The sequence below is a fragment of the Lepidothrix coronata genome, unplaced genomic scaffold (assembly GCF_001604755.1).
Source record: "Lepidothrix coronata isolate B3197 unplaced genomic scaffold, Lepidothrix_coronata-1.0 Scaffold148, whole genome shotgun sequence".
NCBI lineage: Eukaryota > Metazoa > Chordata > Aves > Passeriformes > Pipridae > Lepidothrix > Lepidothrix coronata.
In genome coordinates this window covers 887174-915168 of record NW_016690328.1, presented here as the reverse complement: position 1 = coordinate 915168, position 27995 = coordinate 887174, and the positions used below count along the sequence as shown (strand labels likewise).

At 44.7% G+C, this 27995-nt stretch overlaps 1 protein-coding gene across 6 annotated transcripts in view; it reads right to left on the bottom strand.

Annotated features, from left to right (window-relative positions):
- The window catches only part of TSNARE1 (t-SNARE domain containing 1), a 479220-nt gene that overhangs the window by 450755 nt on the left and 470 nt on the right, over positions 1 to 27995 (bottom strand). For 4 of the 6 annotated variants that reach the window (XM_017828461.1, XM_017828457.1, XM_017828456.1 and 1 more), the window contains exon 2: positions 12672 to 12765. The exons of 1 other annotated variant lie outside the window; for it this stretch is intronic. The gene's annotated coding sequence lies outside the window, so the exon portion shown is untranslated. Of the gene's footprint in view, positions 1 to 12671; positions 12766 to 15235; positions 15319 to 27995 lie in introns of those variants that run through there. One more of the 6 variants, XM_017828458.1, reaches the window with a different exon arrangement.

The following is a 27995-nucleotide window of genomic DNA, read 5'->3' as shown; positions in this document are numbered from 1 at the left end:
CACACTTTTTTGGGCTCCCTTTTTGCATGTTTACTCAGGGGCTACACAGCCAAGCAACTGCACATTTTCAGGAATGGATGAACTGGTAAATGCTACATTCCCAGTTCCCCCATTCCCAAAAAAGACTTTTATAAACAATGCAAAACAGTGATTAAGCGCCATGAAAAGGGCTCTTCCACAACCTGGTCCAGGTGGCAGAACACCCCAAAATATCTTTGGGATTAAGGTCCTGATCAAGTTCTCAGTTTTGCGACTAAACAGGAAAAGAGAGTCCAAACTACAGATCGACTCAGGAACAGCCATCACATAAGATACTAAAAATATCATCATCTAAACACAGGAAGGTCAAAAAATAAATTCTTAACTGCCTTCTCAACATAACGCAGAAAGCAAGTCTATTCTTGAGCACACACCAAGGCCAGTGAGTTTGGGAAAAAGACAGATGGGAGAACATGTAGGAGAATATGTTCTCTGAAGACTTCCACAAATAGGCTACCAAAAGTCAAGAGAGATGCTGTCAAGAGAGATGCTGTGTCACAAGGGATGCAGAAGTCACAGGAGATACATTTCTTTGACATTCATCACCAGGAGATCTTCCTGAGTAGATAAAAGAGTCTCTACCACTTGTTCCCATGGCACTGCTTCCAGACACTTAGCCTATTCTTTTCCTCCATTTTCAATCAAAATGGCCCCATGGTCATGAAGTGACAGATGCCACTTTGCCAGCCTTTCCCAGCAACATGGTGGTGATCATCACAAAGAATTACAGAGATACAAGAACCATCAATGGTCTATGTTGACTTGCCCTTCTATGAGTCCCATTCTCCTGCCCTTTCAGCTGCTCTTGCAACTTCAAACTGTTGGGCAGCTTAATCAAATTGGAGAAAACAAAAATAAATTAAAATCCTAAACCATAATTATCAGCCTGAAAGTTAAGTGAGATAGTAAGGATGGGAACTCTATTCCCATGGAGACAGGCTGAGAGAGTTGGGGGTGTTCAGCCTGGAGAAGGGAAGGCTCCAGGGAGAACTTAGAGCCCCTTCCAGTGCCTAAAGGGGCTCCAAGAGAGCTGGAGAGGCACTTTGGACAAGGGCATGGAGCGATAGGACAAGGGAGAATTACTTTAAACTGAAGGAAGGTGGGCTTAGATCAGATATTAGGAAGAAATTCTTTATAATAAGGGTGGTGAGGCCCTGGCACAGGTTGCCCAGAGAGGTTGTGGACACCCCACCCCTGGAAGTGTTCAAGGCCAGGTTGGATGGAGCTCTGAGCAACCTGGTCTAGTGGAAGGTGTCCCTGCCCATGCCAGGGGGTTGGAACTGGATGATCTTTAAGATCCTTTACAATCCAAACCATTCTGTTATTCCATGATTCAGCAACTGGGTTTCTCACATAGACACAGTCTGACAAGCACCAGAGTATCAGTGTTTTGCATTCCAAAAACCCCTTGTGAGAAGCAGATGCCCCACAACCAGAGGCCTGAAGAGTGTGTTCTTGGTCCCCAAATATCCAGTGCCCAAACAACAAATGACAAAGTTTATTTCCAACATAAACCTGTTGTGTCCAACAAATGCATCCACACTGCTCTCCCGCCGTTGAAGAAATTGGGACCATAATTAAGTAGAGCAAGGGACAAACAGAAAGTTGCCACTTCAGTCAAAAAAAGACCCAATTTTTGTCACTTTATTCAAAAAACTAGATCTGTATCATTCATTGCATGAATTTGCTTTCCTATTTTAAAAACTTTCATCATCTAACACAGCGACTTGTTTGCAGTCAAGTCAGAGCAGAACTGGTGGATGCCAAGGCAGCTGGATCTCAACAACCGTTCCGCTAAAGTGCAGTCTAAAAATTAAGGGAGTGCCAGAGATTACTAAGAAAAATACAGCAACGCATCTGTAGGTTTCCAATCAGAAGTCATCTCATGGAGAGGGAAACAATTCCAGGTGCAGAGGAAGCCATGCAAAGGCAGAATTTGCAATAGTGCAGCTTCAAACCAAGTCACAGCTGCCTTTACTGCAATGACCCTAACTGGCATTTCCAGATGTCAGGCAGGAAAATCAGCTGACAGGAGCATCTTTGCCTACAACTCTAGAAAATGTAGGTTGAAGAAAACATTGAGTTCTATACAAGGCATCAATGAAGGAAAAATAAAATTAAAAATGCATTCTTGTTTATTTTTCATATCTTGAGCTGGTTAAAGCAGTCCACGTCCTCCAGAGGCATTTATTTATCACCATCCTCAATTCTGAAAGCAAACTCCAAGTTTGCTTTGCACAATCCTCCTACAAAACTAAACTGAGATGGATGGAGGATGAGAGGTATCACTTCAGACAGTTTATATTGCTCACAGTATCAAGCACTGCATTCAGGCTGCAGGAAAGGTCATTCATAAATTGAGGGCAATGGAAGACAACAGAAAAGTTTACAAACAACAGAAAAATTAGCTAAGTAGGGCATTCAGGGGAAAGAGCAACCAGAGAGCAAGTTTGGGAATGCAAGAGCCTTCCTCATCCCAGACATGAGCACACTCATCCTCAGAGGCCCAGAACTGCCTATGATGGAGCACACAAGCTTTGTATCGGTGCCATCAATAGTAGCACCCAGTGTGACAGGAACCTCCTCCTTGGCAAAGTCACACACACCAACAGAAAAGAACAGTTTGGAGTCATCTCCTGTCTCCCAGATGGCTCATTCCTGTTAGTGCAGAAGTCTGCAGAGCCAGGATCTCCCTCCAGTAAAGTGCAAAGGATTGCTGCCCTGAGCTGGCTGCACTTCAGTTCTCAGCCTTTTTGGGAACACTACAGGAGATAAGCAATGAGGTACAGGAGATAAGCAATGTAAAGAGTTCACTTCTTCGTTCCTGAACACCATCAGCTGATGAAAACACAGTTTCTCGAGTAAAGGAGAAACTCTTTCTGTGGTTTTGTTGGAAGAACATGATGGAGGTCTGCACTGCATGGAACCTGGTCCAGTGGAAGGTCCCCTGCCCATGGTGGGGGGTTGGAAGGAGATGGTTTTTAAGGTCCCTTCCAACCCAAACCATTCTGTGATTCTGTGATTTTATGTCATCAGCAGACAACTGACACACAGCACTGCCACTGACTTCAGTGGGTCCTTCATGGCCCAAACTCCAGTTGGGAGTTAAAGAAGAAAACTCTCTTGTGAGGAGAGATTGCAGGAGCTGGGTCTGGTTAGTCTGGAGAGGAGAAGACTGAGAGGGGATCTCATCAAAACATACAAATACCTCAAAAATGGGTATCAAGAGAATGGTGCCAGACTCTTTTCAGCGGTGTCCAGTGACAGGACAAGGAGCAGTGGACACAAACTAAAACACAGGAAGTTCCATCTCAACATGAGGAAGAACTTCTTTACATTGAGGGTGGCAAAGCACTGAACAGCTGACCAGGCAAGGAGTAGAGTTTCCTTCTTTGGAGACATCCAAACCCATCGGGATGCATTCATATGTCACTTGCTCCAGGTGACCCTGCCTTCTCATGGAGGTTGGACTGGATGATCTCCAGAGGTCCCTTCCAAATCTAAATATTCTGTGATTCTGCAAAAATATGAAGAAGCTCAATCTAACAGGATTGAATCTCACCCTTCTTTCCTTTCTAAATTTGGACTATCCACATAGACACACTTGCCCCAAAACAACTGAGGATCTCTAAAACACAGGTATCCACCCTGACCTCACAGAGGGGCTACTTTTCATGACTGTGCTCCTTGACATTTTTATTTTTTCTTCTTGCATGGGTAATCTAGACCTGGACACATAGTAACTGACTGACTGGATGATACAAAAAAAACAGATAATCAGTGAATTTGTTCATGCTTTCCTTGAGGACATGGAGATATTAAGTCCTCATGTGCTTCATGAACACACATGCTGATGGTTGGGTAGAGGAGAAAATCAGTGAACTGTACTCTTGTCTCTGATGTGATTAACTCAATCAACCTGCTGCAGTGGAAGAGGCAGAAAGACACCAACACACTTCCTTAAAGGAAGTGGAAGACTTCAAACTATCAAAAAAAGGAAAAAAAAGTAATTTCTGTAAACAACCTAATGGTGCTCATCTGCTCTCACTTTCAAACCAGTGCCCCAAACACAGTATTTGTATTTAATTTTGTGGTTGGCCAAGTAGAAAAATAACCCATTCCTCAGGCTTCCAGCTTTATTTATGCACTTGGTTAGGACAGAGCTGAACACTCAAACCTGTCATTGAAGGGTTCAGGTGCTCCCGGCTCTGGGTTGTACTCCGTGAAGGCTTTGCATTCCACACCAGAGCCACTGAAGCACAGAATTGTTAAGGTTGGAAAAGACCTCCAAGATCATCGAGTCCAACCGTTAACCCAACACCACCACCACGTTCACCACAAAAACATGTCCCAGAATGCCGTATTCACAGGTTTTTTTGAACACTTCCAGGGATAGTGACTCCACCAGTTCCCCGGGGAGCCTGTTCCAATGCTTCACAACCCTTTCAGTGAAAAAATATTCCCTAATGTCCAACCTAAACCTCCCCTGGTGCAACTTGAGGCCATTTTCTCTCATCCTACCACTTGTTAGCTGGGAGAAAAGACTGACACCCACCTCACTACACCGTCCTTTCAGGTAGTTGTAGAGGGGGATAAGGTGTCCCCTCAGCCTCCCTTTCTCCAGGAGAGAACAACATTGCCCAGAAGAAACCACCTTCCACTCCATCACGTCAACTGAGGTCCCACCATGTCCCAGTAGCTGGAACTCAGCCTCTCCAGCTGGGAGTGCAGCAAGATTAATTGAATCCAAGAGAAAGCATGAGCTGCCTCATAGAGTTAAGATTACATCTCATCTACCCAAAATCTAAGTATTTTTTAAATTTTTTTTGGTGGGGTTTTGTTTAGAATTAATCGAACTCTGGAACTGGCTCAGCACACCAATGCCAAAATGTTGGACAGGGTTGAAACCCATTAATTCACTTAAAAGAGAGTGGAATCCTGACTTTTATTGGCTTGAAATGATGCAAAAAGGCATCTTCGGGCTGCAGCTCTGTGATGCATCAGCTCTGACAAGGGGGGGTACTCAAGACCTGCCCACAGTGCTCCCTCCCACCCCAGCCCACCCCACGGTTGCCTCTCTGCTCTCCTGCTCATCCAGCAGCTCATGCTGTAAATCAGATCAATGAAACATTCAGTTAAAAATAACAGCCAAACCCTCCTCCATCGCAGGAGAGCCTTTAGCATTACAAATGATGAAAGCACGTTGCTAAAAAAAGCAAGATGAGTTGAGAGCGATTTCTGAGAAGGTGGCAAAAAAACCCCCACACCAGCTCCATGCCCAGCCAAGAGAACAAGGGCTGGGCTGCTTCAGGCATTGCTGGGTCTCCAGAATAACCATGATAGTGGGAAAACAGGTCTCAGTTCCCCCAGTTAGTGGCTACTTAGATCAAAGATGGTGCCTGGCCCCACCCTGGTGGTGATGCTGTAGGAGCAGGACATTCAGAGGACACCACTATCCTCTGCTTGTGAGCCAGTCCTTGGGCATCTCCTTGCCCAGTGGGGTGTGTTATTCCTGCCTCGTGGCTGGGAGACAGAGGGAAAATGTTGGGATGCAGCTTTCAGGGTCAAGAAACATCATCCTCATGGTGAGCACAAGCACTTGGCCTGTGGTGCTTATTGGAAGAGAGAGAGAGAGAAGAGAGAGACAACATCCCTGGGGATTCCTACAACTATTTTTATAATTGCTACTTAGAAGGGATGGGGGGTTGGGTTTTTTTCCCCTCTTTTCATGTCATCTAAGCACACATTAAACAGATATCCAGCCCTCTTCATCCTGCAATCCAGATGGATGCCCCTCTGCAACACGAGGATGCACTGCAGCCTCTCTCCTCGCATTTCCAGCACTGGGATTCGACACAGTGATTGTGGCTTTTAATGCCTTACAAACATCTAATTCACTCTGTATTAATCCCTCAGAGCAGCTACTCCTTCATTTTACCCTTGAAGACACGAAGCTAAAATATTCATGGGCTTGAACACAAAACCCTACAGCTCTGAGCAGTTGTTCAGGACAGAGGACGTGCTGTTACACAGTTCTCTGATATAGTAGAGCACTATAACACCACCCTTGCAATAAAAGTACAGAATGCTTTTCTAAGTGAATTTAGGTTTAATGAAAAGCTCTTCTTGCTTATTTCTCACTTTTCCTCATCCTTCTTTTTTGAGGGAGTGAGGCTGACAGGGGCTGTTCATTTTCAAGTTCAATATTTAAAAAAAAGTGATCCAAAAAGATATTGAAAATGCACTCTTAAGTCATGGCACAAGGCATATTTCAAATGAATGCAGCTGAAATCCTCCAAATTATCAAAATGCTATTTCAATAAGGGGTTTCACTTACTTGAGACATTCATACAACTTCTAAAAGACTGAATCTCTTCTAAGTATTTTAAGTCAGTGGAATGTACAAACTCCATCACAGGAAGGTGACAACAACCCCATGGTCCACATCTCCAGTCTTTCCAAGCTCCAGAGGGCTTCCCAAAGCTGTTTCTGTGGGATATCAGGCTTCCTCAGGACCTACTGACCTGAAACAGTCTTGTTAGGATGCTGATCATCTTCTTTTTGCTTCCTTTTACTCTCCAGTAAATCTGAACTTATCCAAGACAGGAACCAACCTCTGGTCTTGTGCTTGCACATCTCCCAGCTCACAACACCTGTATCCTACAGCAGTGCTGAAAGCTTAATCATTACCAGGGGGACCTTCAACAGTAGGACAAGTATTTGGGTGGCTCTACTCTGTCTACCTTCAGGGAAGAGGTTTCTGATGGGATGTTGAAGCTTGGTCCTTTCTCCATCATTCCCATGGCATCCTGCCATACACCTGCATCACACTATGGCTTCAGCTGGATGCAGATCCTTAGGGACACAGTTAATGGTGGAGCTGGCAGTGCTGGGTTAATTGTTTTCCTGGATGATCTTAGGGGTCTTTTCCAACCTTATGGATTCTGTGGTTGAACTCACTATGATGGACACAGGTCACTGTTTTAGGGAGAGCTTTCAGACAGCCTCTCAGCTGCCTCTTGCAGGTCACATCCAGATATCCCCAGAAATCTTTAGTATTGAAGGAGAAAACCAAGGAGATGTGCATTAACCCACATGTTTATTCCATATCTCAGCCACAACAAATCCCAAACACGGAGCAGGACCTGATACACACAATTTAACTTGACCTTTGACTATGATGGAGCCAAAGCGAGGTCATTCCAGCCCACAGATATTCCTGACTCAAGCCACCATGTGCAGATCAAAGACATTCAGATCTCAAACCTCGAAGGTAAGTGAACAACAGCATCGAATCCCCCCAGTTGTTCCACCTTAAATAGACAAGAGGGAGGTGTTAACGCTGTAGTGGTGCTTTGCAATTCAGGCAATCTGTGTTCAACTGCCAGGTTTGAATCAGCTCTGGAATGCAGCAGTGTGTATCCAGGAGAATTAAAGACAAGTCACAGCCCTCTCACCTGCATCCAAAGCATCCCAGAGCTGCAAAATGCATAGGAAAGACTCCTAGTTGAATGGGATGTTATTGTGCTTCAACAGAGCATAGCAAGGAATGGACTTGCATCATTTTAATTTTTAACGTTCAAGGAGACTAAATTAAAACACAAAAGAAAATCACAAATATTTCCCAAAAAGATACGACAATTACACTCCAGGTGGCAAGAAACTGGCACTGTGTTTATGACTGGAAGAGTTTGGGAGCTACCCTGAACCAGTTCATACCATTGATTTCTTTGCATCAGCCTGCTGCAGTGGGCAGATAAAACAGAGCTGCACCCTCTGCATAAACTGTGTTTAGATACATAAATCTCTGCAAAGTGGCTTTTTATTTTGAGGCAAAACCAGAAAGAATTATAGACTGCATTAAATATTTCCTTCTCTTTGTCCCCTTCTCGACCATCTGCAAGATCAATTAAAGCGCTTTTGCATAAAATAGGCAGAGAGGAGTGAGCTCCAAAAATAAATAAATAAATAACAAAGCCACTCTTTGCTTCCAATGCGATGCCTAAAGAAAACAAGCACAACGACTTAAAGATTCCCAAAGTGAAAGAGAAGGAAATGGGGAAGGTTTAATCACACACTTACAAGGCAGCAAAATAGATTTCTCAAGTCTTAATATCTCTTGTGAAATTTTAAGTGCTCAGTAACGTGCTGCAGCAGGCTGAGCCCTCACACGGGATATGTGTGTGACTCCCTCCCTTGCACTCACAAAGACACATTTGGTGTTTCCATCACTTTTCTACTTCCAAAGAGATAAAAATGAAACTATGAGCAATCGTGCTGGGGCTTAACATGTTCCTTTATGGAGGTCTTGCTGTCCTGCAGCTCAGCAGCCTCTGGCCAGCTACACTGCAACCTCTGGAAGCATCAGCACAACTTCCCTGCACACTGACCAGGAACGGGACTCATGGCCACAGCCACAGAGAGACAACCCCGAGTTCAACTGGTCTCCCAGTTACCAACTGGAATGATGACTGAGAAAAAGGGAGAGAGATCATCCCATTAGGAAAACTCAAGATCTACTTTCTTCTCCCTGAGACTGCTGTTTGTTATGTCTTCACAGGGCAAGGGAGGAACTGTTCCCATCAAAATTCCATATCTTAGTTTCAAAGGAAGACATTTTTTTACAATGAAGTTGGTGAATCCCTGGACCAGGTTGCCCAGAGAGTTGGTAGATGCCCCATCCCTGGAAATATTCAAGGTCAGGTTGGATGTACTCCAGAGTAACCTCATCTAATGGAAGGTGTCCCTGCCCATGGCAGGGGCTTGGACTACATGACCCTTAAAGGTCCATTCCAGCCCAAACCGTTGTATGATTCTATGATCCCACCAGGCCCCAAAGACTTGTGTGTGTGTCAGTGGTGTAGCAGGTCACTGACCATTTCCCCTTGGATTAGGGGGCCTTCCTTTGGTTCCCCATCCCTGACTTCTGATTCACGGCCTGGGTACCCCAAGAACAACTTGGTCTTACTATTAAATACCAAGGCAAAGGAGGCATTAAGTTCCTCAGCCTTTTCACTGAGTTACTCCCCACAGCCAATAAAGGATGAAGATTCTCCTTCACCCTCCTTTTGTTGCTGATGTATTTATAGAAACATTTTTTATTGTCCTTTATGGCAGTAGCCAGATTAACTTCTAGTTGGGCTTTGGCCTTTCTAAGTTTCTCCCTGCATATCCTCACAATATCCTTGTAGATAACCTGAGCTGCCTCCTCTTCTTACAAAGGTCATAAACTCTCCCTTTGTCCTTTAATTCCACCCAAAACTCTCTGTTAAACTAGGCTGGTCTTCTTTCTTGCCAGCTTGTCTTTTGGTACATAGGGGTGTCCTGCTCCTGGACCCTTAAGATTTCCTTCTCAAAGCACATCCAGCCTTCCTACACTCCTTTGCCCTCAGGACTGCCTTCCAAGGGACTGTCTCAACCAGTCTCCTAAAGAGACTAAAGACTGCCCTCCAGAAGTCCAAGTTAAGTTCTGAGACACCCTTACTTGTCCAAGAACCAAAAACTCTTATCATTTTGCAATCACTATGCCCAAAACGACCTCTGACCATCACATCACCCACAAGTCCTTCCCTGTTCCCAAAAAACAGATCCAGTGGGTGCTTTCCCTTGCTGGTTCCCTCAGCTGTGCTATGGAATTCTCTTCCACACATTCCAGGAACCTCCTGCCCTGTTTCCTCTCTTCTGTGTTGTATTTCCAGCAAACACCTGGTCAGTTGAAGTCCCCCACAAGAACAAAGGCCAGTGATCACGAGGCTTCTCCCAGCTACTTATAGAATAATTCATCCATCTCTTCATCCTGGTTGGGTGCTCTATAACAAAATCCCAAGATATCTGCCTTGTTGGCCTTTCCCTTGATTCTGATACATAAACACTCAGCCCTTCTGTCACCATCAAGCTCCAGACGACGAAAACACTCCCTAACACACAGGGTTACCCCACCAGCTCTCCTTCTTTCCCTGTCCCCTCTGAAGGTTCACCACTCCAGTTGCACTTGTCATCCCACTGTTTCTGTGATGACAAATATGTCACAGATTTCCAGCTCCTCCTGTTTGCTGCCCGTGCTGTGGGCATTGGTGTAGTTGGGCTATTGATCCCACTGCTTTTGGGGGAAGAAGCCCTAATTCCTACATGACCACTCTCAGGCTTTTCCACAGTTTCTAACACATTAGCATCCTCAGTGTGCTTGGATCTCCACATGGATATCCATCTCCTACCTGCACTTGACAGAACAAAGGACGTCTCTAGCCCACCATCCCTCCAACACTGGCATTCCACCTCCAGGCTTATCACCAGCAAGCCTGATTTTATCCCTTTTCCCCTTCAAATCTAATTTAAATCTCTTTGCATGAGTCCTGATAACTCCCGTGCAAAGATCCTTGTTCCCTTCGAGACTGGTGTACCCCACGTGTCACCAGAAGACCTGGTGTGGTGTAAACGACCCATGATCAAAAACCCAAAAATTCTGCCGGCAACACCAGACTAGGAGCAAGGAATTGATATCTTGGCTTTTCCTGGTTTTCCCCTCATCATTCCCTGCATCTGGGAGGACAGAGGAGAACACAACTTGTGTTCCTGATCCCTTAACCAGTCAACCTCACATCGAAACACAAAAGAAATGAAAGAAGAGAGAAATCACTGCCCTACGAAATTGAAACAGGAGGAAAATAACTTCCAATAATAAAATAAATTAAAAAAAAAAAAAAAAGGAAAACCAAATACCCAAGAAATGAAAACAAAAGCTAAGAGGTGAATAATTCATTTAGGCAATATGCAGTGCCCATACTCTACCTGAATTGTTTACATTGAAGGTTCATGGTTTAATCAGAACAGCCATAAAAAGAAAAGCCAGAGCCATAAGTACAACATTTATCTTGAGTAAACGAAATAGGTTTCTCAGTGAGGCATTTTCATTTAAAATAGAAAAAAAAAATAGGCTGCAGTTTGTCAAGAGACCAGCAAGGGGAGTCGGTGCCTGCGGCTTTGAGTCAACCACGCAGATGCAGTTTTGGGTGGAGAAAACTCAAATAAACAATTCTGAGGTAGTGGCATCGAAAAAACATTGAAGACTGGCAGAAGATACCAGAGGATGATGGACAGAGAGCAGCAAACCCACTAACCTGGAAAAGAGAGACGGCTTGAGACATACTAGAGTAGAAAAGAAAAATCATGTTTTGCTTGGAAATTGAATTTTCCTCTCCCTGCAATATTTAATGGAAAGCACGTGCTGGAGAGAACTTGGAGGGAAAAAGGTAAAGAACACATGGAATCAAGTCAGGATGGAGCTTGAGATGAGAAAATAAGGGTTAAATGTCAATGTATTTCTGAGTACAATATTCTGATAGCAACATGTTTGTCAGAAAAGACTTGGGCCAATTCCTCTGGTGGCCTTGAGGAGACACCTCGGAGGGCACCAGATGTCTGGGAAAAGACTTCAGAAGGCAAGGCCTTATCACTGAGCCCCAGCACTAGTAACAAATAGGGGAAAAAAAGCCACAAATAAAGATGTATTTTCAAAATAATAGCTCAAATCCGCTTGCAAGGAGTGGGATTTAATAACATTATACAGCATTTAAAGAAAAATGCCAGCAGTAGGAACTCATTAAGCCCTGTATGGGGAACAGCAGCAAAAACACTGCTGCATCCACAGCCATGCTGGGCTTGTCAACAGAAACGGGGCCACCACGAGCTCTGGGGCCACAGGGAGGTGCAGTCAAGGCTTATGTTCCTCTTTCCTGTTAATCTCATTAACCTCATATTTACTCTGTTGTTGGTAATTACTCAGAACATTAATAGGCATCATTTATGCATATTATTTACTGAATATTACAAATCTCTTTAGCTGTGTCTATGAAACAGAGCTGGAACACGCCAGTGCTCCACAGGCTGTGGAAATCGAGGTAGAAAAATTAAAAAAAAATTAAAAAAAACTTCTTAGGGACTTGTTTCCAAGATTTCTTCAATAAATAAAGATAACTAATTGATTCAGATAAATATATAAAACCCTTTGTGTTTTCAAATTCTAGAATAACATTCTAAAAGGAGGAACAGATACCAAGCCAAAAAATACCCAAGGAAAGACTTATTTCCTCCTATTAAGCTGGAGGACATGAAACAACTATTCTTGGCACGATACAAATGACCCTTAACGATATTCCAGGTGAGAAAAACAGATGCAGCTTAGGAAAACTATTTCTGCTGTTAAAGAACTCCATAGGTTTTCCAGACACAGCCTGTTACACCTTGAAAAATGGGACTTTCACTGACCATCTGTTCCCAGCAGAGAACACCCGGGAACGCTCTGGCCAGAAAGCCCAACTCAAAGTCAACACACCGTGAGAGTGGGACAACTCAGAGCTTAATGACCAGCCAAGGTCAGGACCCGGGGGAAGAATTTGGGTGGAGATGACCCCATTTTAACCTGTCAAAACAAGGAAACACCATCCAGAGGCGAACACCTGCCAGTGCCGAGCCCACAACGCTCCTACACACCCACCCCAGAGGTTGGGTCTACAACACTCAACATCCCCTCCAATGAGATGAAGAGATACGGAGACAAACAACCAAAATCAAATTTTAAAAAGCCCTGAAACGAGAAGGGTTATCAAGGAAAGAAAACAGCAAATATCTCTCACCCGTAATTTTACTCCCTTGTGTTGTGGAGCCGCTCGTTCAGCACTGGGCAGCAAAAACCCAACAGAGCAAAGGCCCAGCTCAGCAGTGTTGTCTCTGTTCAGGTAAAAAGAGTAAAAAAAAAAAGAAAATCAGAAGTGAAAAGCACACACAGGCCTTTGTCTGCTCTGTTTCCTCCAGTCTGAAGCTCAGGGATTCCCAAGACTGAGGTTTAGTCTTCAGATTCAACTGCCTTTGGGAGTTTTCACACCTCGTGAATTTGTTAAAGAAACATATACATATATTAGGTAAGCTTTGCTTTTGGCCTACACAATGTCTGTTGACAATGTAACACACGCAGAGAAAAAGAAAACAAAAACACCCCACCTCTTCCTTTTAATTTCAGGGTGCAAACATTAGGGGATGCCCAGTGAAACACAGCAAGTAATTTTACTATTCTGCAATTCATGATTTCACATCATTGTCATTTCCCCCTGCTTTGTGTTCTCATATTTTATATTCAGTATTAGGCAGTTAAAAGGATCTGTCAGCATTTTTTCCTACATTTCCTACAAAAAGAAAGGCTGTGCATCTAAAGGGATTGCTAAGATGGAATCACACAACTGGGACAACCAAGTGGACCCAACACTGGACTTTTCAACATTCCCAGGGATGGTGATTCCACCACTTCCCTGGGCAACCTGTTCCAATGTTTGACTACCCTTTCCATGAATAAATTTTTCTCATATCCAACCTAAACCTCCCCTGGTGCAACTTGAGGCTGTTTCCTCTCCTCAGGAACAGCATCCATAAGGATCCAATACCTCAGATAACTCTGGAGACTCTAATGATATAATAAACCCATTTCCCACACACACTTTCATCACCCTTTTTTTTTTTTTATTGGTCCAAATTTGGAACCTAATGTTTCAGAAGGAATTTAAGATGCTTTTAATGTAGTTTATTATGCTTTAATAAAAAAATAAAATAGAAAAGAAGAAAAAGAATGGCTTAGGCAACTCAGGTAAAGGCACTTTTACACTGTGTAAAGTTAGGAAATAAAAGTATTATTACAGACAATTATTCCTCAAAGAAAATGTTTTAATCAAACTGATGATGTTTTTAGCTTGTTATAAGCAGGAGGAGCATCATCACACAAGACTCAGCCCCCCAGACTAATGATCAAATCTTTCTAATCCCTCCTTGTGATGGGATGGTGGAGAAACTTAAATTACATGGGATGACACTGGGGCTGGAGAGAGCAGCAAAACAAGGAGCTCCTGCCCTGAGATTTCACACCCTGAGAAAAACCACCCAATTACCCTTTCCTCCCCTTTGATGAACACAACCTATTTCAACACCCTCAAAAGCCAAGGGCAGAAGCTCCAACACATGGGGAAAAATAATCATTAAGAGCCTTTAAGTTAAAGTACAGCACCCGGCGCCGGCTTTCAAAGACGGGGTAAATAAGTAAGACCTTTAAATTTTAAGATGTTGCTCAGCAACACCTTCTCCTACTACATCACACACATCCCTTCTTCCTCATTATTTCTCTGGCCAAAGGTCAAAATTCCCCTTCCCAAGAGATAAACTTTGCTCTAGAGAGAGTGATGAAACTCCCACATCCAGCTAACTCAGGAGCAATCCACATCTCCATCCTGGAGACCTTCCAAACATCCAGACACGGTGTGATTTTTCAAGGAGGCAGCTTTCCCTCTCTGTAATCACTGTACATATAAAGAGTGTGCACCATCACCACAGAGAGGGAGGACTCCTTGTACAAATCCTATTCCTCCTCTAACACACACCTGAAAATGTTCAAGGCCAGGTCGGACGGGGCTTGGAACAGCCTGAGAGAGTGGAAGGTGTCCCTGGTGGAACAAGAAGAACTTTAAGGTTCCTTCCAACCCAAACCATTTCAGGATTCCATGATCTAAAGATATGAAGGACCAATCTACTGGGTGACATCTACACATTGGCAGCTCAACAAAGTCTATGTATTGACATCCAACAGTCTTGGGAGGGTTTTTTTCTGGGTTTTGTGGATGCATTTTGGTTTTCTTTTGGAAATCAATTAGAGAAATGTAAAAGCAGGAGATATATCAACCTGCTCCAGTGTAAGAGTGCTCAGTCCCCTCGTCTGATGAGTGTCACATCTCAGCATGTTCTGAGGTCCCAGAACAGCACAAGCAGCAGAGGATCATAGAATCACATAATCCTAGAGTGGCCTGGGTTAGAAGGGAACTTAAAGTTCATCTTGTTCCATGGACAGGGACACCTTCCACTAGACCAGGTTGCTCAGCGCTCCAGCCCTCCAGCCCTGCCATCACCTACGCGGGAAAGTCACTCCTTGACCCCCTGTATTGCTTCCCATGTTCCACCAAGTTCCCAGAATTCATCCAACGAGCAAAATTCAGCAAGTTATGTAGAGCAATGCTGGGAGCTGCAGTTAACTCTTTTAATCAGATGGATTATTCCTTCCATTTGTAAAAAAATCCCAACCAAAAGTAATACTCAGGTGATCCATTGCAATTTAAGCTGGGAGGGGGGGGAGAGAGGAAATTTGATTTGTCTCAAGTGATCTCACCTGGAGCAATCCTGCTCCAAATGAGAACAGCATTATTTTTCCAGCACACAGAGTCCAGCACTGAAATCTCAGGTTGTTCATGGCTCCTAAGGGAAGAGTTTCTATCACCCTCATGTAGCCTTGGGTCAAGTGTTTTTAAACTGCCTGTACAAGCAAAAAAATCAGTAATCATTTACATTTTTCAGAACAAGCTAAGCCATGAAACAGCCCATCCTGCCACGTGAGGATTCAGGTCCTTAAGAAGAGAAACCTGGTTGCCCAGCATTCCAGAAATATCCATATTATGCCCATCTTCCAGAGTACACCTGGGAGGATGAAAACCAATACTGAAATGATCAACATGTGCTACGTCGTGCCCATGACTTCTCACTGCCCCATCTTCTCCTTATGCTCCCACCACGTCCATCCCACAGATCTGTTTCCCTCTCCAACCCTTTCTCTGGTGGTTTCTCCACAGCAGGATCTCTCCTCCGTGTCCCTCTCAGCATTCTCCACCCAGGAATGCAAGAGGGACACGATCCTTGGCTGGCACCCGCAGGAACAACTCCTTTCCAGGGAGGAATTCATGACAGCTCTGCCCACTTGCAGGTTTTGGGGTTTTAGGGTTTTTTTTAAGCCCTGGTGGATATAACTCACATGATGTCAGTACAGGAATATCACACTAAAAAGCTGGAAAGTAAGGGGCGGGTTTTCCTCGTTTCTATGGTTATGAGCAATTTTAATGACCAACCTAAATAAAAAGGCTGGAAGAGAGAGAAAGTAGGAAGGAGTGAGGTGGGCGTTTAATTTTGATTGACAAGACAGAGCAGAACTAGTTAAGATCTGTCAAATGCCTGCTGAGGATCACAAATCCTCAGCACACTGTACAGCAGACAGAATTAGTCTAAATGCACAGCTTTACAAAAATACTTCTTACCTGGTGAGATCAGAGTTCATCATTTCAGTCTCCCCACACAAAGCAGCTGATGTCATAACCAGCAAAGGAGACGAGGTAGGGCCAGAAAAAATATGTGGGTTTTTTATTATTTTTTCTTATTTGTGAGATTTTTAAATGTTAACAGGCCACAATATCTTAACTTTTGTCCCTGGACACCATATACATACATACAAACATATATATATATATATATATAAAAATAGATAATTACATCATTCTCAAGATTGTTAACTACCAAAACAACAATTTTAAAGGTATTATCAAAGGCATCACTTTGGAATCACATCTGCATCACATTAAATGCTGTATAAACACAGAGTAAGGAGATAATTCCTGAGTTAAAGAATTTAAAATAGGAGATTGAGTGCAGAAAATGTTGAATGTAGATTAGATGGGAAATATTTGGAAAGACAGAAACAGTGGCATGACAGTCAGCTGTGAGGTTCCCTGAAGACATAACATCAAAGAATAAGGAAAATTAGGAGTATCCCTACAAATGTTCATGGGTGAGAGCCTCAAGAGGGAAGAATGGAGGGATGGAGACTTGGAGCATTTCAAGGTCAGGAGCTGAGTTTTGTGATGCCAGAGGGAAGAATCAAGATCCCAACGAAGCACAAGGAAGCACGAGAAGGGCTCTGGAAGAACCAGCAGCTTGGATTTAATGCCAGAGAGGTGCAGGAAGCAACAAAGGACAGACAAAGAGGATCCAAGATACGCCTGAACCAAACTAGGAAGATGTTTTTCTTTTACTCCCTCAGCTCTGGTGAGATCCAAGAGGGACACAGTGATATTCACAGGGCTACACACTCATGAGCTCTGTTATTTTATCAACTGCTGTTTGACTTTTAAGGAGGGCATAACCAGGCAAGGGAGGATGGGGATACAAAGGAGGGAAGTCAACAGCTCCTGAAATTCCTGCCAACAGGATCTGCACTTAAAGCATGCAGTTTTGGCAGAGAACATCCTCAAAATTTGATATTTAAAAGTCTTTTGGTGTTGGAATGTACAATTAAAGGATACAAGTGAATTAAGATCTGATCAACACAAACTCGTATCGAAGTAAGAATGTGTTCCCACAAAGTCTCAGCCACCTGCTTCTTCCATGCTCCATTGAAAGAATGAAAAATTAGCTGCTGACTACTTTTATTTCCACTCAAAATCATCCCTCTCCAGCCTCCAAAAGGTACAAATTTGTAACAACATCCAAGAGCTAAAAAAAACCCAAACAAACTCCAAAGCTCACAAGAAGTTGTACCATGACAATAAAACAACAACAACAAAAAAGGAATTTATATTTTACTGATTTCTTATTTCAAGGTCTCCAACAGCCAACTTTCCATCACCAGCTTGAAAAGTCAAAGCAGCACAGAATCATCTGGCACTATCTCATTTTTTCTCAGATAATGCCTTGAAACCTCCCAAACCATCTCTGCAGCCACCAGAGCCACCTCTTCCTTGGAAAGCACCCAGGAACCACTTGCAAATGAAATCCAACTGAATTTATTGCTCCTGCAACCCTGGAAATTTAAGCTACAGAGGTGACGTGACATTTTGTTTCGCCAATGCTAATCTAATACCTTTTTAAAGGTGCACACGTTTCACCCTGTTGGCTCCCAACACTGAATTCCCAGCTCTGCTGAGCTCCAGGATAAATGAGCCGAGCGCGCCCCGCGGGCGAGATCCCTCACTGTAATCTTTATTCCAAACACAGCCTTGGAAGCACTGCCAAAAATCACCCTGAGGTTTGCTCTTAGGATGGCAATTTGCATCTCAACATTTTGCTGCAGAGCTTTCCCCACTGTCCCCACTATTATTTTAATGCTGGGCTGTGGGCGGCCCCCTGAGCGGAGCACACTAAAAATATTCCTGCCTTTCCTCACCGGCTCCACGCATGACCACCAGCAAAATCGGGAGTGGTGGCATCCACCCGCCTCTCCAGGACCTCCAAGGAGCTAAAAAAACATGGCAAGAAGCAGAAAATGTATGGATGGAGGACGGAGGAATGCAGCAGGTGAAGGAAGAAGGTCGCAGGAAGAGCCAGTTTTACCGCCAAGGAAAGTGGGAGGTTTATCCGAGCACGAGATGTGGGAAAACACATTGAGAGGCAATAAAGATGAGGGAGGCATCGCCTGGGATGTGAATTAAGGAGGCTGCTGAACATCATGCTGAATTTCAGGTGGTCTCTTCACAGAGAGAGGGATCAGACCTTGGAATGGGCTGCCCAGGGAGGTGGAGGAGTCACCGTCCCTGGAGGTGTTGAAGCAGAGCCTGGGAGTGGCACTCAGTGCCATGGGCTGGGTGCCAAGGTGGGGTTGGGTCAAAGGTTGGACTCGATGGTCTCAGAGGTCTTTTCCAACCCAGCTGATTCTGTGAAAGAAACCTCGTGCTCAGAGTGGGAGTGACACTGGGTGAACACCAGCACAGCCTGATTCACGCCCCAGAAGGGAGATCCCGATCCCACCGGCAGCACCACTTTGATGACACAGCGCAGGAAAAAACATGGATTGCAGGTTTTTCTACGCCCTCCTCCCCCCTCGCCCAGTAAACCCCAGTCTCAGAGGTTGTAATTATTTTTGGCAAGGTGTGAACAGGTCTGGGAAATGAAGCTGAGAAGTGGAGCTATTTATGAGATGCCGCGTGGGGAGACGGCATCGGAGCAACCAAATCAGCAAGTGCAAGGTCACCCTTGTCTGCTTAGAAACTGCAAAGTGATCCAGGCAGCCAAAATAACCAGCCTCAGTCTGCCCAGGGTGGTAAGTTAGTGGAAATGGAGTGTGGTGAACCACCAGAGGACATTACTTCAACTACAAGGGCTTTATCATGGAGCTGGTGAGCTTTGAGATAAGGTCCATTGAGATAACACCCACTCATGACAACTATTTGCCTCTCTGGGGTGTGGGACAGGAGCAAGAAGGACATCAGGTCCATAAGTCTCCCTTCACCAAAGCTGTTGTAGAGGGAGGTAGCCAAGGGGCTCCCATCCCTGGAAGTGTTCAAAACCAGGTTGGATGGGGCTTGGAGCAATCTGGGATAGTGGAAGGTGTCCCTGCCCATGGCAGAGGGTTGGAATGAGATGGTCTGAAAAGTCCCTTGCAACCAAAACCATTCTATGATCTGCAAGTAAAAGATCAGTGGAGACCACTCATCACCTTACCCCAAAAACCACCCCTTGCTTCCAAGGAATTAGATTTTTGCCCTGACCTGGGAAGAACCACAGATTTTGAAAAAGAATGTCCTTTCTGCTGGCGGAGAAAAGCAGCAAAAGCCAAACCCTCCCAGCAGGAGGGTCTTGCAGCCTGATGGGGCTGAAGAAGTCATGAAGGAACCACCAAGGAAAACACAAAAGCTCTTTTTGATCTTACCAGGAGCCAAAGGAAAGAGGGATGGTCAAAGCCAGGAGGTGAGGGGAGTGCCCTGGAGACAGGAGGACCTCTGGGCTGCTTTCTGCACACTCTCTTTATATTCTGTGTCCAAATGCCTCACAAACAGGAGGAGGACACACAGCTCTGCTTCCAAGTATGAAATTATATGAAATTCTAATTAATTTTTAAAAGGATGACAAGCACAGTGCAGTAGGAAAGAAACTGGCCAAGGAGACAAGGGCAAGCCTGCAGACCTCAGAACCTGTGGGACATCTCTATATATGAAACAAAGGTACATCTGAATAATGTGCAAGGAAAGCAGGAAAAAAAAAAAGAAAATAAAAAGCAGACCTTGGTTTCCATGCACAGGGGAAGAGGATCCTGGCAATTAAACTGCAAGTACTTCCACGAGGGGAAATAAAAACCAACACTGAATTGAAGTCTCTTCCGTTGCCCTGTGTTTGGGTCAAAGGAGAAGAAACCAGAGAAGTTGTGGATGCCCCATCCCTGGAAATGTTCAAGGCCAGGCTGGATGGTGCCCTGAGCAACTTGGTCTAGTGGGAGGCGTCCCTGCCCATGGCACGGGTTGGAACAAGATGATCTTAAAGATCTCTTCCAAACCAAACCATTCTAGGATTCTATGAAACACATCTGCTTGAGGCTCTAAAGATGTTCATCAGGAAAATATCTGCAGCAACACTGTCAATTTGCTTTTTCAAATTCAAAGGCATCCTGGTTTACTCCAATACCACAGTCCTGTTCACACCATGTGCCTCTCCAAGGGACCAGTTTGGGCACTTGGCAAGGACTGGAATCCAATATATTTTTAGGAGAACAACCCAAACCTATGAAACTTCCCCTATCAATACTCAAGAGGGCTTTGTAAAGCACACAGTTGCTCTCTAAAATGTGTCAAAAAAGCTTAGGACAGCACTTCTGGGGCTTCAACACCCACATTTTGCCACCTACTTCCATGTTTGAGCACTTGCTGTTAATGGAAGCTGAAGGTCCTTGACACTGAGAAATCAAAGCAGGAACATGCAGTGGCATCCACATAATTTAAGCACCACTATTTTAATATTTTGAGGGTTTTTTTTCCTTATTTATCATTAGGAAAAGTAGATCTAGTAAAGTGACTTGATTTTTCACCCTCACTACAATTCTGGATAAGTTTAAAACCTGCCTGAGATGGTACTTTAGAGGATGGGGAGCATCAGGAGGTCGGGCACAGTTATGAGTGTTCACCATGGCCTGATCCTGCCTGCACCAATCCAAAGGACATTCAGCAAAGACTGGAATTTTCAATTCTCTAAAACAAAAGCCACAACAACAGGGCATAAAAGCAAACAAAACCACACCCATTATTATTTTAAATATGTGAATGTTATATATATGACCTTATGCACTATAATAGAGAAATTAACTCATTTTTAATAATATACATATATTTGTAAGTTTAATTTCTCATAGTTTTTGACTGGTCATCCACTACCTGCAGAGCATTTGATGGGACTGACATTGGGGTCTCTCCAGCAGCAACAGGCACTTGGGAAGAGAGCAGCTGGGGAATACATCAGGCAGAAGACAGAAGACATCAAAACATTTGGGAAAGGTGAATCACATCTCCAGCTATCTAACAGAGTGTTTAAACTTGTATAAATCAGGTATTTTAGAAATTAGGAGGTTCTCATGAGAGCCTAGGAAGCTAATAGTGTCACAAGGGATCACAAATCAGTTGTTTAGTGGGGGAAAAATAACATGAAAAGCTGTATTAAGGTTTAGCTCCTGATTCACTTTGCAAGAAAGAAAACCTGAAAATGTTCAGCTTCCACAAGAAAATCTGGCATACGCAGTGTTCTATTGAACAAGGTGTTACCCAGCAAGCCAGACCATTCCTGCAGCCTCGTTGACCCTCCTCATCTCCAAACAGATAGACAGCAGGGATTTTATCTCCTCTCTCCTAAATTAGAAGAGCTTGGAGCATAAGGAAAATCTCCAGGCTGGGATATGGGATGCTGAAAAGCATGTTAATAATTCAGCTCAAACATAACTGCAATTACGTACAGTTGGTTACAACCACTGCTCCCTCTGGTCCTGAAAACCTCCCATCCCTGGAAGTGTCCAAGGCCAGGTTGGATGGAGCTTGGAGCAACCTGGTCTAGTGGAAGGTGTCCCTGCCATGGCAGGGGGTTGGACAAGATGATCCTGAAGGTCCCATCCCAAACCCAAGCCATTCCATGATTCTACGATTCTGAACTTGAAGCTGCTATTGCACACCTTGCAGACCCAGTAAGGCATCATCCAAGTCTTCCCCAAACCACCCAAGAGCTTTTTCTCCTCTAAGACACCTCAAAATTTGGGCACACGAGCTGGACAGGCACCACCATCACATGAGGACTGTGGTCTTAGTCAAGGGATGTCACATGCTGGTAAATCATGAATCCCAGAAAGGTTAGGGTAGAAAGGGACCTTCAAGATCATCCCATTCCACCCCCTGCCATGGGCAGGGACACCTTCCACTAACCCAGGTTGCTCAGAGCCCCGTCCAGCCTGGCCTGGAACACTTCTAGGGATGGGGCAGCCACAGTTTCTCTGGGCAACCTGTGCCAGGGCCTCCCCACCCTCACAGGGAAGAACTTCTTCCTAATATCCAATCTAAACCACCTTCCTTCAGTTTAAAGCCATTCCCCCTTCTCCTACCACAAATAATACGGGAATTTCAAGGGGAGGGAAAGAAAGATTAAGGGAAAAAGCATTCCTGGCTGCGTATGCCTCCATTCCAGGGCTCCTGAGCAATCTGCTCATATGGGATTTTTCACAAAGCAGCCACACAATAGCAGGTTTGGGAGTTCCCTCATACCATATTTGAGTCTCTGACATTTCACACAGCAAAGAAATGGGTTAAACCAAAAAATTTGGGTCACAACACCTCCGAATCTGCCTGTTTTTTTTCCGCATGTAGGAAAATAAGGGAGGCACCTCCCTCCTCCACGCAGAAGCATCACAAGAACATTCATTATAAATGGGAAAAAAAGCAACAAGTCTCATCAATGAGCGTGACCAAAATCTCTCATGGAAGAAGAAAATGTTTTATTTTGCAGAAATAAGGACTATGGCAACAGCTTTAAATCCTACAGCACGGCTGTCTCCTGCACTCCTTTACTCCATGCACCAGTTGATGGAGGAATCCTACAAGGGGAAAAAAAAATACATGGCCAAGTTATTCAAGACTAGAATCACAATAAATGTGCACAGCAAGGGGAAGGAGGACAAATAAAGTCCTCAATAACCTCAAAAAAATTGTCTTTTTGCAACTCCTGGCTTTGCAGGGGGAGGAGGACAAGAACAAAACAAACTCTACACAATGAAGAGCATAAAACGTTTTGCAGTTATTTTCTGCTTTTATTTAGGGAAGAGATGACAGGGAGAGGGAAGAAATCACCACCTAACCCAGTACAAGCATTTATTTTAGAAAAAAAAGGCAAATTTGCTAAAAGAATGTAACTATAGGTATTGCAGCCTGGTTTGACTTCGTTCAAGGAGAGACTGGAAAATATTTTCTGGATTTTGCTTGGAGCATCCCAGCAGATGAGCAGCCAACACACCTCAAGTGCCCTTGGGAGAGTTTTTCCCCACAGCTCTGCATCCCAGCAAAAAAAAACATTAAAAACCACCTGCTGATACACCAGTTCTTCTTATTTTTTGTACCAATCTTCAGAATATATTTAAAAAAGCAACTGATCACCAGTGCAATCTTCGCTTTTTTAATGGAGCTGCACATAAAATAGGCATAAAAAAAAAAATCCATCCTGCCCCTTTTTTTTAAGTTAAATGCTATTTTTTCCACCATCAGAAACACTGCAAAGCAGGGATGTGCCCATGCACTGCAACAAAGAGATGGCACCTGCCTACTGAATTTCCTGACTAGTGACACTATGAAGAAAAAGGGTTTTAAATAGAAACCTCCCTGCAAGTGTTAAATCAGATTAATTTAACTCTTTTGCATTATTTTAATCTTCCATGCCACCGTTTGCAAGGCAAGCAGAAAAAAAAAATAGGGAGTAGGATTCTTACCTCACCCATATTCCTTTGGAAATAAAGTGTATTATTAAAAGCCACAAATAACCCTTCTGACAGCAAAAGACACACACTTCCAGCTCCTTTGGAGAAGGAAAAGAGCACAAATTTTCTAGGAAGCTTTCTGGGCACTCAACATCAAGTGATGGGCACGAGCTTCCCTCCAACCTTGCAAATCTTAACACCAAAGCAAGTTTGTGGCCACAGTTTGTACTTGTGCATGTCAAAAAGTCTGCTGCAAAATAAAATGGAGTTGGAAAGGTTGGTGATGCCACTGTAGGACAAGTTGCAGTATTTCCTCCGCCCCGAGAACCACCACAGAGGCACATCCCAATACTTGTGAGTTAAGCTCATGTTTAAGGAGCTGGAGTATATTTAGACCAAATGGATCATGCTGTAGGCAAATGCACACGCTCTAATGTCAGAGAATGGTTTGGGTGGGAAGGGACCTCCTAGATCATCCAGTTCCAACCCATTGCCATGGGCAAAGACACTTTCTACTAGACCAGGTTGCCCCAAGCCCCATCCAACCTGGCCTTGGACACTTCCAGGGATGGGGCAGCCACAGCTTCTCTGGGAAACCTGTGCCAGGGCCTCCCCACCCTCACAGGGAAGAATTTCTTTCTAATACTGAATCTAAATCTACCCTCCTTCAGTTTGAAGCCTTGCCATATCACTCCAGGCCCTTGTCCAAAGTCCCTCTCCAGCTCTCTTGGAGCCCCTTTAGGTACTGGAAGGGGTTCTAAGGTCTACCTGGAGCCTTCTCTTGTCCAGTCTGAACACCCCCAGCTCTCCCATCCAGAGCAGAGGTTCTCCAGGTCTCTGATCATGTTTGTGGCCTCCTCTGGACTTGCTCCAACAGCTCCATGTCCTTCCTGTGCTGGGGACCCCAGAGCTGGATGCAGTGCTTCAGGTGTGTCTCACCAGACCAGAGTAGGGGGGGGTAGAATCCTCTCCCTCTCCTGCTGCCCACACAGTTTTGGATGCAGCCCAGGACATGGCTGGTTTCTGGGTTGTGAGGGCACGTTGTCAGCTCATGTCCAGCCTCTCATCCACCAGCACCACCAAGTCCTTCTGTGCAGGGCTGCTCTCGATCTGTTCATCCCCCAGCCTGGATTGACACCACGGGTGGAAACACATGACCAACCGTGTGGAAGGACCAAGTCAGTCATTCATCCATCCATCCATCCATCCAGTCTCACAGGGATCAGACACACAAGTCCCTTCCAGAGCAGCCTTTTCCCTGATGACAACTCCAACCCTATATAAAACACCCTCAGAGGCTCCTCCTGCCCACCCAGAACCCTCTGGTGTCATGGAGTCCCACAGTTCTCCTGCAGCACCAGCAACTCTCAGAAGGCCCATTAAAATCCACCAACCCACCTCGCTTCCCAAGCCAGCTGAAGTGTGGGAAGGAGGATAACAAAGATGGGAAAAGTAAATTAGACTTTTTTCAACAGTTCATTCCATTTCCATGGAGCAGAATGTGTTCATGGCACAGGCAGGGAATCGAAAGCATTATTTTTATCTTGATATTATTTACCCTTTCACACTTGCTATTTAAAAATCCCTGAAATCCCTGAAGAACCAACAATTCAAAATACCATTTGATATATATATTTATAAGCAAGGGGAAGCACAGATTCATTCATTTTAAGCTTGACTCCTTCTTTCTTTTTTAATTAGATTTGAAGTGCTCTAATATCAATGTGCAGACTTCTCAAGATACAGAAGTATTATTTCTCCTCCTCTCCCAGTAAAGATTCTCCAGGTCCAGAGAAGACTTGGAGACCTGGTCACACCTGTGAGGTGCATGAGGGGGAGTAAATGATGAGAGGTTTAAAATATTTTTAATTAAAAAAAAATAAATCAAGAGTGTTGTGAGAAAAGGAATGACGTTTCCTGCACAAGAGAGGATGGGAATAAAGGACTTTAATATTGAAATCTCTGTTCTAGTTTCTGTAGGAATCTCAGCTGAATAATGTGCAATCATAGAATCATGGAATGGTTTGGGTTGGAAGGGACCTTCAAGATCATTTAGTTCCAACCCCCAGTCATGGACAGGGACACCTTCCACTAGCCCAGGTTGCTCCAAGCCCTGTCCAACTGGCCTTGGACACTTCCAGGGACGGGGCAGCCACAGCTTCTCTGGACAACCTGAGCCAGGGCCTCACCACCCTCTGAGTCAAGTCAGGAGGAAACAGGGATGGAGATCCAGATCAGGAGCCTGGATGGAAGCAGGAGATGTGGCTGCACTGCTCAGCCTCTCCCATGTCCATCAAAGCCTCATCAGTGGTGGTTGGGTTAAGTCTTAATTGCATTAATAAACACAAACAAATCAGCAAGGTGGGAGGCTCTGGAGAGAGCAAGAGGGGTTATTTATTGCTTGGCTGATCACTGGAAAGTGGGAATTAGCACATTTAGCACCCTGGAAAAAGTCCAGAGACCAACTTGGAGATGAGATGAGATGGAAAAGGATGTTATAGCTGGCGAAGATGGTGGTGCAGGAATGAATCAAGGAGTCAGACAGCACCTGCCCTGAGTCATTGGGGATTTAAAGACCTGAACCATCTGTCTCCATACCATGGAGAGGGAACTTTCACAAGGGCATGGAGTGGTAGGATAAGGGGGAATGACCTTAAGCTGAAGGAGGGTACATTTACATTAGATATTAGGAAAAAATTCTTTCCTGTTAGGGTGGTGAGACCCTGGCACAGGTTGCCCAGAGAGGCTGTGGTTGCCCCATCCCTGGAAGTGTTCCAGGCCAGGTTGGACGGGGCTTGGAGCAACTTGATCTAGTGGAAGGTGTCCCTGTCCATGGCTGGGGGTTGGAACTAAATGATCTTGAAGGTCCCTTCCAACCCAAACCATTCTGTGATTGCATGATTAGTACCCTAGAAGAAGTCTAGAATCCAACCTGGAGTTGAGATGAGTTGGAAAACGACGTCACAGCTGGTGAAGATGGTGGGGCAGGAAGGCATTGAGGGGTCAGAGAGCAGCTGGCCCAAGTCATTGTGATTTAAAGACCTGTATTGGCCTCTTGACCACAGCAACACAGAGACCACCAAGGCAGGATGAGACACTGAATGTTCACAGCCCCACTGCAAAGGGAAATACCAGCCTGGAAAAGGGGATAAATGCTGGATAAAATATAAACCTTATTGCTACAGAATAAAAAAAAAAAAAATGGAGTGAGAGGAACCTCTACATTTTCGTCAATCCTTCCCAGCCCACACCACAGAGCCAGTAAAAATTCAGGATTCAGCAGGATGAAGCACAAAGCAACCCTTGAGGCCACCACCCCACGCTTGCCTTATCCTGGGGTTTACAAACAAACAACTGCTTGTTTCCACAGCACTTCCAGACATGAGGATCCACCTCGAGCTCCAAATGTCATGGAAAACTCCAAATGCAAGAAAGCAGAGGCTTTGCAGCACATTTTCACTGTGCTGGTGGCAGAATGAAACGTGCTTTCAGGTTTCCCAAACCCCTCTGCTTTTTGATTTGCACACAAAGGCACCGAGTTCTGTGGGAACAGGAGGTTTCCCCTGGAAAAGCCCACTCCGGTGCCAGATGCCGGAGGTTAATTGTACCACGCAGCTCAGGGGAGCTTTTATGAAAAGCTTCCAACCACAAACAGTTTTTAAAGTACAAAAGCAACAAAAAAAAAGTTTCTGCAGTCAAGGACCGCTGCAGAAAGCGGTGCTTTGTACTTTTAAAAGTGGTTTTACTTCCTCTCCTTGTATTTCCACATCCATCCCACTGCTTCAAACTTCCTGACTCAGCCTGGAAGTGGGGAAAAAATAGTAAATAAACATCATTATACCCTCTGTGAGGTTCAAACTGAGCCTGTGAGGTTACAACACAGTCACAGAACAGTTTCCAACGTTGTCGTTGTGCTGGAGTTGATAAATCAGGGTTTCATTGTGTGGAGCAAGTGTGAGACAGCGGCAAAGTGGGTGCAGGGACATCTCACCTTCACCAGGTCACCGGTGACATGGGACACAGCTGTGAGACACAGTACCCTTGGCATGTGTGTCCCTCCCTGCTCACAGCCCTGGGCAAGGCCAGCCCTGCCACCAAATTACTGTCACACACACAGCCCTGGGCAAGGGCAGGCACAGTCCCTAATTGCCACACACACATCCTGTGTCCCCATGTCACACACATCCTGTGCCAGCCCTGTCCCCATGTCACACATACACACACATTCTGTGCCAGTCCTGTCCCACTGTCACAAAGTTACACCCAGTGCCAGGCCAGCCCTGTCCCATTGTCGCACACAAACACAGCACCAGCCCTGTCCCCCATGTCACACATACAGTGCCAGCCCAGCCCTGTCCCCAAGACCCCATGGCACACACCTGTCCCTGTACCAGACTCA